We start from the raw sequence: 13,684 nt of genomic DNA, 5'->3' as shown, positions 1-13,684 counted from the left end.
ATTGTATCTAAAGGTTAGTAAAGAGGCAATTCTCAGAAATGTGTCCAACACACATACATACCACACACACGCACACACATGCACACACATGCACACACATGCATGCACACACCCTTAGGTCAGCTGCTCAGATCCCCCAGACTAGGACCACCAAGGTCATCTGAGCCACTGAATGTGCTAGGTTAAAATTACAAATTCCGGATTTAAATTCCTGTCAAAGCCCCGGCTCTGCTCATGCCCATACCAGGGCCTCACGTTGCATTCTGGCTTCAGGCTGCAATCTCAGCCACAGTCCAAGGCAGCGTGATCGACCACAGATACACAAAAGTGTTCCTGCATGGGCTCGTTTGGACAGAAAGTAGCCAAATCACCACGGTGGGTTGAACTGTGTTCTCTCTTAAGCCATAATGTTGACGCTCTAACTCCCAGCGCCTTAGCTAAAAAGCCTAACTGAAAAATGAGGTTGCTGTTGATATGGTAAAGATACAATTCTGACACATGATGGCTGTCTAACCCAATCCTATTGGAAGAAAAGGTAAAAGGGTGGGGACAGAAATAGGGACTACGAGGAATGTAAACAAGCAGAACAGCGGGAGAGGATGGAGGCTGTGGTGGAGCTGTCCTTCACCAGCTAACAAAGGCCACAGCAAGGTCCCAGAGACGCCCGTCTCATATGAATCCTGTGAGCCTCACCTGCTATGACTCTCTGTGCAGAAGGAGCACAGTACGTGCCGTTTATTTGAAGCGAGCGTGTAAGTATTCTGTTTGTCACCTGTTTTATTTCCCAACAAAGAGTCCCATGGGAAGGAGTGTGATGTCAACACTCCCAATTTCAGGGTATCCACCCACTGAATCAGAGGCGCTTAACCTGTGTGGCTTGTGTTTGTCACCCTGGACCTCTCCCTGTCAGTCAGGGTATCCCCAGAGTGCAAACAAAAGACCAGGTTTACTAAGCTAAATGCAATTCACAGGATAAAGCTGTCAAAGGGAAACAAGAATCCTAAGATGCATTGGAAAGAGAAAAGGGAACTGTTTCAACACTCTGCCTGAATTTCTTGCTTCTTCCAGATACATTTGACCACACCCTGCAGATTCCTTCTGAGTTGCCCTAAAGGATTGCTATCTGTGGCCATCAGAAAGCAAGAGAGACTGAACCCTATCAAACCGTGGATCTACCGCAGCCTCCCTCGGGTCCTTTGGGTGAATTACAAAATGTCTTTGTGCCTCTCACAAAGCTGCGCAAGCAGAAAGTGGGAAAACTTTGTTTGTTTTGAGGCTGCAGAGAAGCACATAAGGTTCTTTGTACATTGCCTACAGTGTTAGAAATACTCTCGCACTGTGAGCACATCACTGATGTACTCGACATCTCTCTGAAGTTCTGTATCTGTGAAGGGGCGTGCCAACAGGAGTAAGTCCCAGATATTGTACTAGAGTAATGCTCGCCCTCCCCAAGTCCTAGTCCCTGGGACAGGAACCATATCTCTGAAGTGAAGAACTCAGCAAGAGACCCAGGAAGGCTCTGGTCTGTCAGCAGCCTAGAAAGATATCAGGCTCTGACAGCTAGGCAAGATGCTTCTTTGGCACTGAGTGCAACCTCTCTGCCACCTAATGGTACAGTCACCCACTGTGAATGGAAGGGACAGAGGGTAGAACAGAAAATGTCTACATTCAGTGGGAAGGAGAGCCCTCCATACCAGCCCCAGCAGAATAAACTTTCATTTGACTTTCCAGGAGACATGTGTCATGTCTCCTGTCTATGTGTCTACTGTCTGCCCATAACCACACCAGTCACAGGAAGTATGGCCGTGAACGTTCTTGCCCTCCTAATGAGGAGGCAGCCAAGCTGATGAGCGATGCATCCCATGCCAGGTGATATGTGTATCGCCAGGTGGCTTCAAAGGACAGAAAGTTATTTATCGAGACGAGAAACCCAACTCAAGGTATCAGTCAGGTTGATCTTTCTGCAGACTCTGGGGAAGAACGCAGCTGCCCTCTGGAATTCTTGTGTTGAAACTTAATCCCCAAGCTGATCAAACTAAACGGTGTGACTTTGGGGAACTGGTTAATAGGATCAGGGATCTCACAAAGATGTGTGAAAGGGACAGTTACCAACCCTCCCCCCTTCTATGGCTCCCTTAACATACACAGTGTCTCTCCCCTCCAGTGGACACAGCAACAAGGTGCTATCTAGGAAGCAGAGAGGCAGAGCCCCTCTAGGGGTCTCACCAGGCACCAGGACAGCCAGTTCCATGACTCTGGGCTTTCTGCTCTCTAGAACAATGAGACAACAATTTTCTGTTGTTTATAAATTACACAGTATTTTTTTTTGTAACAGCACAAAGGACAGGCACTTGCTCTGAGGCCTTGTTCCATCCCCACCTCCTTCAGTGACACATCATCCCCAGTGTGTCTCAGTGTCCCCATGTCTTCACTCTTATACAGACACCAGCCATTGGATCAGGCACATTGCAAGTGTGACTTTGTCCTGATTCCATTTATCTACAAAGACTTCATCTCCAAATGAGGTCATATTCAGAGGAACCTGAAGTTCCAACTTGAGCATGTCTTTTACATGATTCAATCCCCTATGAATTTGTCTGTGATATGAAAAGGAAGGGAAATGGGACACACAAGGATGGGATGGGATGGGATGGGGTGGGGTGGGGTGGGGTGGGGTGGGATGGGATGGGATGGGATGGGATGGGATGGGATGGGATGGGATGGGATGGGTTGGGGGAATGGGATCCAGGGAAGCACTCCTCATGATGTGAGGGAATGAGCTATCCAGGCAAAAGAAACAGTGAGTGCCAAGAGCACAACACAAGAGCTTGCCTGGAGATGGATGGAGGCTGAAACAGGAGGCTCGGCCCAGGCATTGCGAAACCAACCTGGAGAGCTTCCCTATGAGATTTTGATTCTTGGAGTGGGAAGAGATAGTCCTGAGAAGAATGGGGTTGACTAACCCCTACGTGAATGAGTCCACAAGGCATTTGGTGAAAATAACCAACCTGCTGCTCTGGAAGAAAGAATCATGGAGCAAAGGAAATGGTTCCATTGCTAGGACACAACTGGGTCTCCATTCCTGTTTTTCTCACCCTGCTGAGAACTACAGCGATATAGCGGGTAAGAAGTAGCTGACTTTGAACTCACTTTGAAAATAAAGATGATCCGTTGATGGATTAAGGGGGCAATCTTTAGCGTGAGCAACCCAGGGCTGAAGTGACCATTACTTAAGATGGAAGTCTGGGGAAAGACAAGTTTATCTTGCAGCCTCAGGCTAGTGGTCCAGGGAAAGGGGGAGACTGAAACTAAACCATCTTTGCTAGTTTCTCCAGACCCAATGATGGAGACTCCATCCAGGTGGAAAGTACAGTAGCTGACAGAACTTGCTAAGACCCTCTGGCAGGAATGCTTGTAGAGAATACGCCTGTGGGTCTCATAAGGAAGCAGTATTCCATCCGCCGAGAAGCCCTCCAAAGACCTAGAGCTGACTCTTTGCAGAGCCACATCAAGGCTGAACTCTGACTTTCCATATTAACAGGTGATTAACATTAAGAGAGGTTCTCTTCCTTTGGCCTTATTTCCGGGGTACGCTGACCCTCAGCGGTGACCTGAGGATTGGCAACACCTCCTCCCTATCTTAGCTGGCAAGAATGGAGGAAGGGTTTCTCTAAGACTGTGGTGCCTTGATTGTCAGAGAGAATGGTTTTCGTGTTACAACCTGCAGAGGAACAGGATTTGTTTGCAAAAACATGTGCACCTTTCTTCCGTTAATGAACTTCAGAGAAGGTACAGCTGCCAATCATATGCATCTGTTTACCTCAGAAAACAGCCTCCCTGTGGGCACATGGCTGCTTGGAAGGAAGACCAAACCTCCCAGCCTCCCTCTGGCTTATTGCTCCCAAGGATAAGCTTCTGACCAATGTTATCTAAGTAGCAGGGTGTGGCAGCTTCCAGGAATTCTCCTAAATGTGTGCCTCTGTGCACGCTCTAGTCTTTATCTCTTATCCCTCGCCTGATCCTCCTCCCTAAAATGCAGAGGTGATGGCTAGGTCGAGAACACCACATCCCAAAGAATGAAGATGGCATTGCGTTAGACAGAGCCCTGCACAGCGTCTGCAGAGCTTCCTTCCAGTCTCTGAATGGCCAATGTCTGGCTTCAGCTAACTAACATCTCTCATATATATGAGATTCCCCATCACTAGAGAGAGCCCTAACCTTAACCGGCCCACACATGAGTCATGTCCATGAAAATTTGACTAGTGGAAGAAGTGGTCTCTCTTGGATTTTATTCCTTCCAGCTTCCTACAAGTTTTGCCAGATGTTCTAGTACTACCATGTGCAACAGAAGGCAGGGAGGTTGTGGGGAGGCACTAGGCTATCTCCAGAATCACCCATGTGGAATCCTGATGCCTGCCCACCCCCACTTCCTCCCTGAGGTTTGTAACGACCTGAATTCCTCAGGGAACTGGACCTACTTTTTTTCTCCCATTCTTTCCAAGGTCCCATTCTGATTTGTCATTTGTTATCTTTCTCTTTCACTATTCAATATATCTCTGGGAATCCTCGCTTGCAAACAGCAACACAAACCAGTCACTAAATTTGAAGGTTTATGTATCCATCTGCCACAAATAATAAAGGTTTGGATGAAATTGAAAAGAAACACAATACAAAACATTGACAGGACCAGGAGTGAGCTCTAGCACCACAGCTGGGGATATCAATGTGTATAACCATTGTGGGACAGGATGTATCACCACACTCATCCTGGGACGCAATGTATCACCACTCCTAAAAAGATGAGCACATTTTTGTCCAAAGTGAAAGCATTCCCACCACTAAGGGAAAAAAAAATCCTCATAGTGTCTATTCATGAGCACCAGAAGATAGGTTCAAGTGCTGATAACTGCTGGAAACTCAGGGGTCTGCACCTGAAGACTGAATAAATACATTGTTGCATTCTCAAGGTAGATAGTATATGCGGGTGAAAATGGGTGACCGGTGTGTGTGTAACAATCAGAATACCTAGAGTATAATTTCATCTCTAGGAAGCTCACAAACAAACACAGCTAGATACTGTATCTGTGGGTGTATACATAGAGGTGTTGACATAAAATTGAAGTCTTGACTAAGGCTGCTGAGTGATTACACTGTGACCAGAGTGCAGAGTATCCTGTAAAAGGTTCTGTGTCTGAAGCACCTTCCCTGGGATGTGGGGAGGAACGGGACTGTGTTCTTTAGAGGGAGGTGAGTAAGTAGGCCATTGGGAGTGCTGTCTTTGGAAATAGTGTGCCTCTCATGGGATCTTCAGGAGCTCTCATGAGAAAGTTGGTAAAAGAGCAAGTCTGGCCCTTCCCTGGGCGCCTCCTGGCTTCCCGTCTCAGCCTCTGATCTCTTCTGCTCACATGCTCTCATCAGGATGCTGTCTGCAGTCACTTGGCACACTCATGCTTCCACAGCAGAAACCAACTGATGAGAACCCCCATCCGAGATTTTCATCTTTTAACTTTTTCTTTCTTTTTTTTCCCCATGAAGTACCTAATCTCTGGTACTTTGTGATAATGACAGGAAACTGACTAATATGTTTGGTTATATTTTATGGGACAAGGATTCACTGAGGATTCTAGAATATATTTTCTATTAGCTTAGAAGATGAATATTCACACATTTATTTTATTATAATTCACAGACTGTGGTCTTAAGTGAAGTGATAATGGACCAAACTATACTTTTGATCATTTGAGCTTGCTGCTGTCCACAAGTCCTTTGGAATCTCAGAAACCAACCAGTCACGTGACCAATGCACACCTGTAGTCGCCACAGCAATCAGGTAAAAGGCAGTATGGCTGCTGCCAGAATCACTGCTGAGGTTTCTGTTTGGGTATCTGGGACTCTTACATACAATGTACAGTGTATTTCTTCTTAAGGACTTGATTGTTTGCCGGGCGGTGGTGGTGCACGCCTTTAATCCCAGCACTTGGGAGGCAGAGGCAGGCGGATTTCTGAGTTCGAGAGTTCGAGGCTAGCCTGGTTTACAGACTGATTTCCAGGACAGCCAGGGCTACACACTCTGAGAAACCCTGTCTCAAAAAACCAAAAAAAAAAAAAAAAAAAAGGACTTGATTGTTTTGAATTAGAAGGAGATAAGACACCAGCATGAAACTATGTTGCCTTGAGTGGCCTCCATCTCAGCTCCTTTAACCACCTCTTAACAGCTACCCCCAAAGCCCTCATGGTGCCCCTGCTCTGGTCGATCCATGAGATAGGCAAGCTGTTCATAAATTAACTGTCCAGATGTGGTTCTCGAGCTCAGTGCAAAAGTTGGGGGCAGGGGGTATGTGTATGTGGGTGGCACCGAGGCATGAAGTAGTCAGAGCCCTTCATCAGAGCAGACAGGAATGACTCCGACCACAGATGTAACTCAGCAACAAAAGCATTCTTTCTTTTGGTTGCAACTGTCTGTCTTTCTCTTCACAAATATCTTACATCTGTACAATGATTGGTTCAAGTGTCACATAAAAAGAAGCCTTCCAAGCTGCTAGCTCATTGGTTAACAGGAGGAAAAGAAAGGCTGCCTCATGTGTAAAAAGGCCATGTAATTGCCCTTCTTCTATCTAAACTGCCAGCTCCTGCAGCCCAAGACTCTGCTTGGATTTCCTCCCAATACTTGAATACATAAATACAGGCTGAAGTGCACTGCCCTGTTTATGAGCCTTTTAAAGATCAAAGAGTCAGTTCAGCCCTTGGGTTTGTCACTAGTTTAAAACACACTGTATTTACCACTTAGCGGGTGGTTCCCCTAGCACGATTACTCTCTTCATCTGTCTCAGCACTGAATCCTGGGATTCAGTTGGGAAAATAAGTACCTTTAATGAACAATACTCAGCTCCATCTCCAACATATTAAAAGACTGAGGGCCCTCTTTTTAATGCAACCAAATTTTAAAAGGACAGGTCTGAGCCAGAATACAAGTGGTTTGTAAGGAGTCGCCGTTCTCACTCAAAATCATTTGGTCACATGGACACAGAAAGTATCAGAGTCAGGACACAAGCAAGATCCCACAGAACTTGGTTTTCCCTGGAGGAGCTGCCTGGACTAGAAATATCTGTAATGGCTTCAAAGGTATGCATAGCCTGGGATCCAACATGCCCTGCATAGCCTGGGATTCAATATGCCCTGCATAGCCTGGGATCCAACATGCCCTGCATAGCCTGGGATTCAATATGCCCTGCATAGCCTGGGATCCAACATGACCTGCATAGCCTGGGATTCAACATGCCCTGCATAGCCTGGGATCCAACATGACCTGCATAGCCTGGGATCCAACATACCCTGCTTCACTGTGTAATGATCACAGCCCATATTGCGTGGTTTTGCTTTTGGACAACATCTTTTAATTCACCATTTTGGCCAGGTGTGGTGACGCTACACACCAATAATCCCAGCATTGGGGAGGCAGAAGCAGAAAGATCATGAGTTCAAGGCCAGCCTGAGCTTCATAGTAAGAACCTGTCACAGATAAGCAATAAGTGAATGAATAAATAATAGAATTCTATTTCAAAATTGGCTACTGGATTCAAACATGAGCTCTTAGCTAGCTTAAGTTTTCCTTATATGGACATTGCAAAGAAGAGAAAAATCAAGTACATGGGGCTCTTGGCTTGAATTGATGCAGTTACTGAAACTCTCAGGATGATTTAGGTTTTTCAAAGGCCTGGTTCTGAGACATACACCAGGCAGCCTACTCTGAAACTAGTCAGCTATACATTTGGTCTGTGAAAACTCTAAGTTTTCTCCCTCCAGAGTTGATGCACTCCTGCAGTAGAGATCAACACACCTCCTGGGGACTACTTCATGAACCTTAAGAAAGTGTACATGTGTGCGTGTACGTGTGCATGCATCTGTGCTCGTGTGTGACCACATGCATGACAATGTTTGAAGATATCAATCCAACATCAAGGAATTTGAGGACCCAGTCTCATGGGAAGAGAGGGTGTTCGGGTGTGTGAGAAATATGCTAAGCCTGACACAGAGATTTGATTTTACCTTTTCTCCTTAGGTCAGCTTTCTGTTTCTCAACGACACTAAGCAGTTTATAAACTTCTGTTCGTCTTAAAGGATGAAGGGACAAAACATATTAAGAATTTTTTTTACAGAGAGAAATTACTGGCTAAAGAAGCATAAATTTCAGTTGGGATACTCAAAGAGTGAGACTGGAGAGAGCAGCTTCACACACAGGAGCCTGGACTCCAGTCAGCTCAGTGTTGCACGAATTGGTCTTAATTATTCTAAACTGCTTTTTTAAAGAAACCATCCAGAGCATCAGATAAGCTCATCAATGCTTGGTATATAATGCTGACAGTTCAACACGAAGTACTGGGCAAACCTGAGCATGTAAACAGATAACAGAAAACCGAGATAAATCACAGGCGAAAGACAACATCTCAAATACTGTTATTGTACAGTTATACACCTGAACTTACAGTGGCTGGATCTGTATGCACTAGACCTGCCAAGATCAAGCCAGCAGAAACCTCAGCATGGGATGAGGAAGGGCCCCAAGAAGTCCTAACCCCATGTGAGGAGCAATTAACAATTGATGGCTAGTGGAAGACAAAAAGTTGGTGTTCTTCAGGGGTGTACAACCATTCGTAAGTAAAGGGTCTCACACCGGTGCACACACAGGTAGCACTGACTGGACTCTATGAGTTTAGAAAACAAATGAATGCATGACAATGGAAGAGGGGTAGGGAGGAACTGGATGGACATGGTGGGGGAGGGAAGAATCGTATGGGATGTTGGAAGGGGGCAGGGAGGACCTGGATGAGAACAGAGTGGAGAGGGTGCAGGGAGGAAGCAGATGGAACATTGAGGGAGGGTGACTAGGTAGGAACTGGACAGGAACAAATGGCTAATAGATTTGATTAGACACATTGCATGCACATATGAAATTCCCAAACAAGATACTTAAAAATATAAAAACCAAACAAAAACCAAAAGCTCTCTCAGGACTCACCAAAGTGAATCCTGACATGTATGTATGGTTTAAAAAGTCTAAGAAGCTAGTCAACTATTTTGAGACTTGACAGAGTCCTGAACTAATCTACGAGAGCCAACGTGTTACAACTGAGAATATTTAAACTGGAATTAAGAACTTACTAAATAGACCTGACTGAAGCAAAAGCACCTGGAAGAATTAAAGCGAGCTAGAGAAAGTCTCAGGGGCTAAGGGAAAGTAACTCCAATCATGGGCAACTCACAGCCACCTACAACTCCAGCTCTGGGTGAGCTGACTGTTTCCCTGCTTCCACAGACACCCACACACAAGACATGTACATACACACACACACACACACATACATACACACACACTGGCATAAGAATGAAATGTTGAAAAGATATTCATGAACCAGAAGACAAGTCAAGAAAAAAAACAACAAAATATTTTTAAATGGTATATATAGAAACTGAATATAAGATGTGTAAAGTGAAGAGTGGGGATGGGTTATGTAAACGGAATCAAAATTTCAGGAGAAGAAAAAGGGAGCCAGAAGGAAGAGTTCTAAGAGCTAATGGCTAAGGAATTAACAGCCAGCAGTCAAGACTGCCAGGCAGCTTAATCACTAAGTGCACCTAGCAGAGTCAATGCTAAGGAAGCCACACATATATACATGACAGTAAAGGTGAAATGAAAAAACAGAAGAAGAAAGTCTTAAAATCAGCCAGAGAGAGGAAAATGACACTTTGCATCCAAGGAGCAGTCATAACATTGACAGATGATTTCTAAACAGGGAAAGAAGAAACCGGACAGAAAAGTGTCTTCAAGTTAGAACAGAAAATGATGGGGGCTCAGCCTCTTTAATGGGGGACATATAATTTTTAAGTGAAGACAGAAGAAAAGTGGCTTCAGGCAAATCACAGAATTTGTCACCAAAAGATCTTTGAGAAAGAACATCTATAAAAATAATCTTTGACGATTCCACGTGGAAACACGCAGTGCGGGGAGCATGGAAAGGCAGAAGGAGCAGTAGGTGCTACAAGGGCTACAGTAAGTGTCTGGTGAGTCTTACTAAACAGAAAGAAAACAAAACCATATGGTAAAATTGCTTTAAAGGCAGGAGAAAGTTAATGATGGTAAAATGTCCATGTTTTTTTATGATCAGTGAGAAAATTGCTAATTGATAGCTAAGACGCCTGCCGTCATCGAGAATAGTAACTACAAAGGATATAAAACTGTTTTAAATTTTTATTTATTTATTTATTTATTTATTTATTTATTTATTTATTTAGTGTGTGCATATGTGTGTGTGTACATGTGACTGCAGGAGTCCACAGAGACCAGAGACATTGAAGTCTTTTTTTTTTTTTTTTTTTTTTTTTTTCGAGAGAGGGTTTCTCTGTGTAGCCCTGGCTGTCCTGGAACTCACTCTGTAGACCAGGCTGGCCTCGAACTCAGAAATCCGCCTGCCTCTGCCTCCTAAGTGCTGGGATTAAAGGCGTGCGCCACCACTGCCCGGTGGCATTGGAGTCTTGACAGCTAGAGTTACAAGCAGTTGTGAGTCACCTCCCCCTGACATGGATGCAGGGAACTGAACCCAGGTTTCCTGCAACAGCAGACTTCCCTCTAACTACCGGGCCATTTCTCTAGGCCTCAAAATGTATAATTTTCTAAACAGCAACAGAATAATAAGATGTGTTCTCAAATAAGGCAACGGATGTGTTTTAGACATTTTTTTACTTGTAATAAACTACTTAGTTTATTTGTAATAAACTAAAAAACACAGTGGCTTGAAACAAGATGTTTGGTGTGCCGCAACATCTGGGATAGAGTTTGGAGGTTTCCTCTGGTAACAGTAACTTAGAATCTCTTACAGGATTGTTGAGGTATCATGGCTACGGTCCAGTGGACACAGCCAAGGGTAAGGCACTGACTTTGAAGGCAAGTCCCTCTGAAGGCTGTGAGCAGGAGGCTCAGTTCCACTCCTCCTCAGAGTCACATGGATGGCTACGGACTGCATGGCACAACTGGTGACTTAGCCAAATCAGCACCTAGTGAACACTCCTGTGTACAGCCACCTCCTCTATCAAGGACAGAGCATCCTTGTCCCTGTATCTGTAACTCTGTGGAGCAACAGCAGTCACAGACTGTATGTGTATAACGGGGGTTATTACATTGACCTTTGTACTGGCTGGTTTTGTGTGTCAACTTGGCACAAGCTGGAGTTATCACAGAGAAAGGAGCCTCCCTTGAGGAATTGCCTCCATGAGACCCAGCTGTAAGGCATTTTCTCCATTAGTGATCAAGGGAGGAGGGCCTAGCCCACTGTGGGTGGTGCCATCCCTGGGCAGGTAGTCCTGGGTTCTATAAGAAAGCAAGCTGAGCAAGCTAAGGGAAGCAATCTAGTAAATAGCATCCCTCCATGGCCTCTGCATCAGCTCCTGCTTCCTGACCTGCTTGAGTTCCTGTCCTGACTGCCTTTGAGGATGAACAGCACTATGGAAATGTAAGCTGAATAAACCCTTTCCTCCCCAACTTGCTTCTTGGTCATGATGTTTGTGCATGAATACAAACCCTGACTAAGACACCTTCCACAGCCAGACGATGAGTGCCGGGCTAAATCACTAGTTGTAACTAACATACATTTCCTATATTCATGTACTTCAATGCAAAAACAAAGCTGAATGGATTTGAATGGTGGCACTCTGCTCAAAGATGACACTTTGATGCCCCAGACTTGATCATCCAGCTCAGACTAAACCAGACTCCCTATTGTTTTACAAGAGGGGAGCACGCTTCCTGCACAGGTGCGTAATATTATGCCCCTCTTTGTACAGGGGAAGAAAAAGGCATCCTGAAAGTGTCAGAGACTAGTCTAAGTGATACGGCTATTAACACAAACCCAACTCAGCCAACAGCTGAAGAGCCAGGATTGTTGAACCATTAGCCACCTGATTGCTGACGGTTATTAGGTCTCCTTCAACCCACTTCAGTGAAACATACAAAAACGACAATAGTACTCTTAGTCTTTCCCTTTGTTTCCTAAAATCAGGTGATTTGGTGGGGTGGCAGGTGGAACAGAGACTTTGCGGTTAGGTGGGGATGGAGAAAGTTCAAGCCCTACACAAATTATCTGTGTGCACTTGAGTATAGTCCATTGTCTTAAAACGTCACTTTCTTCATCTAGGAATAGGACAAATGAGACCTGGGGAATGCCTAGCCTGGTGTCTGAAATAACTAGCACTCAGTCACATGAATTCCATTGTCCCCTCCACCCTGACTGCACTCCACCAAACTAGAAATGATTGTGGAGGGACACCTGGGCTTATCTAATCTAGCACAGGCAGCTGAAGAGCAGCCAGCTAAGCTTCTCCATGGTCACTAATCAAACAGGCACAAGCTACGTGCCTTCTCATCCTAGCCACAGACAATCACAGTAACACAATAGCAAACATCTCAGGAGCTAACTCCGCCCCTAGTCATTTATGAAGTACCCTATATGGACTATCTATCTCATTTAACCTTTGAAAAAGGCCATATTGTAGATGTGACGTTAGGCAACATGTGCAGCTCACCGTCACCCAGCTAATTAAGGAGCAGAACAGGGGTCCCACTTCAGGAGTCTCTTCTCAGACCCCATTCTGTGGATCTCTGCGCTGCTCGCAATGCCTCCCTGAGCCGCAAGCCCAAGTCCTGATGAGTAAATACACAAGAGAAGAAAAACAAACAGTGACTGGATACTATGTAGCCCTCAGCCGGCTCTCCAGATTGCATAGTTAAATAGGTTGAGGCTTCCTAAACTGTGAGTTGTGACCCCATGTGGAGTCACAAAAACAGAATGGTGATAGTTAGAGATCCCCGAAGACCTCCTAATTAAAACTGAAGCCAACATGGAACAACGCACAGAGACAGCACACAGGGACTCTGCTGTGTTTCCCACAATGCCCACTAACCTGAGCTGCCCCTGTGACTTCACTTCAGCCTTGGCTCTGAGCACAGTCTGCTCCATGCCTGACTTCTCTCCACTCAATACCAAAAACTCTAAACCCTAAACCAGAAACCGTGCCTAGGACAGCGGGCTCGTGTGCGTTACCGCCTGCAGTGCGTTTATCGTACATAGGACGTTTTCTACCACAGACAACACAGAGGTTTAATTGTGGGAAACAAAGATATTTATTCTTTCTCTATGATCGCTTCTAGGCATGTAATTATCAAATTAATATATTTGGATTGGAGTAGGCAAGTCTGAATACCTATATTAGTGTGTGAATTTGGTTCCATTACTAATAAGTGGTAAAATTATATGTATACCAAAGCCTTATTTTAGTTTTTAATTTTTTCTTTTTATTTATTTTTCTCTCATAATGTATCCTGACTTCAGACTCCTCTCCCTCCACTCCTCTCAGCCTGTCCCCTGAATTGCTCTCTCCCCCTGATCTTCTGCTCCTCCATTTTTTTTTAAAGCAGACCTCCCAGGCTTATCAACTGAACATGGCACTCATTACAAACTACAACAAGGTGCAAACACTCACATCAAGGCTGGATGAGGCAACCCAGTAGGAGAAAAATGTCCCAAAGACCAGACAAAAGAGTTGGAGACACCCGCTCCCCCCACTCACACCGTTAGGAGTCCCACAAAAACACCAAGCTACACAACCATAACACATATGCAGAGGGCCTAGCACA

Source organism: Grammomys surdaster, unplaced genomic scaffold (genome assembly GCF_004785775.1).
Source record: "Grammomys surdaster isolate TR1022 unplaced genomic scaffold, NIH_TR_1.0 126118, whole genome shotgun sequence".
NCBI lineage: Eukaryota > Metazoa > Chordata > Mammalia > Rodentia > Muridae > Grammomys > Grammomys surdaster.
This window is presented reverse-complemented; position numbering follows the sequence as displayed.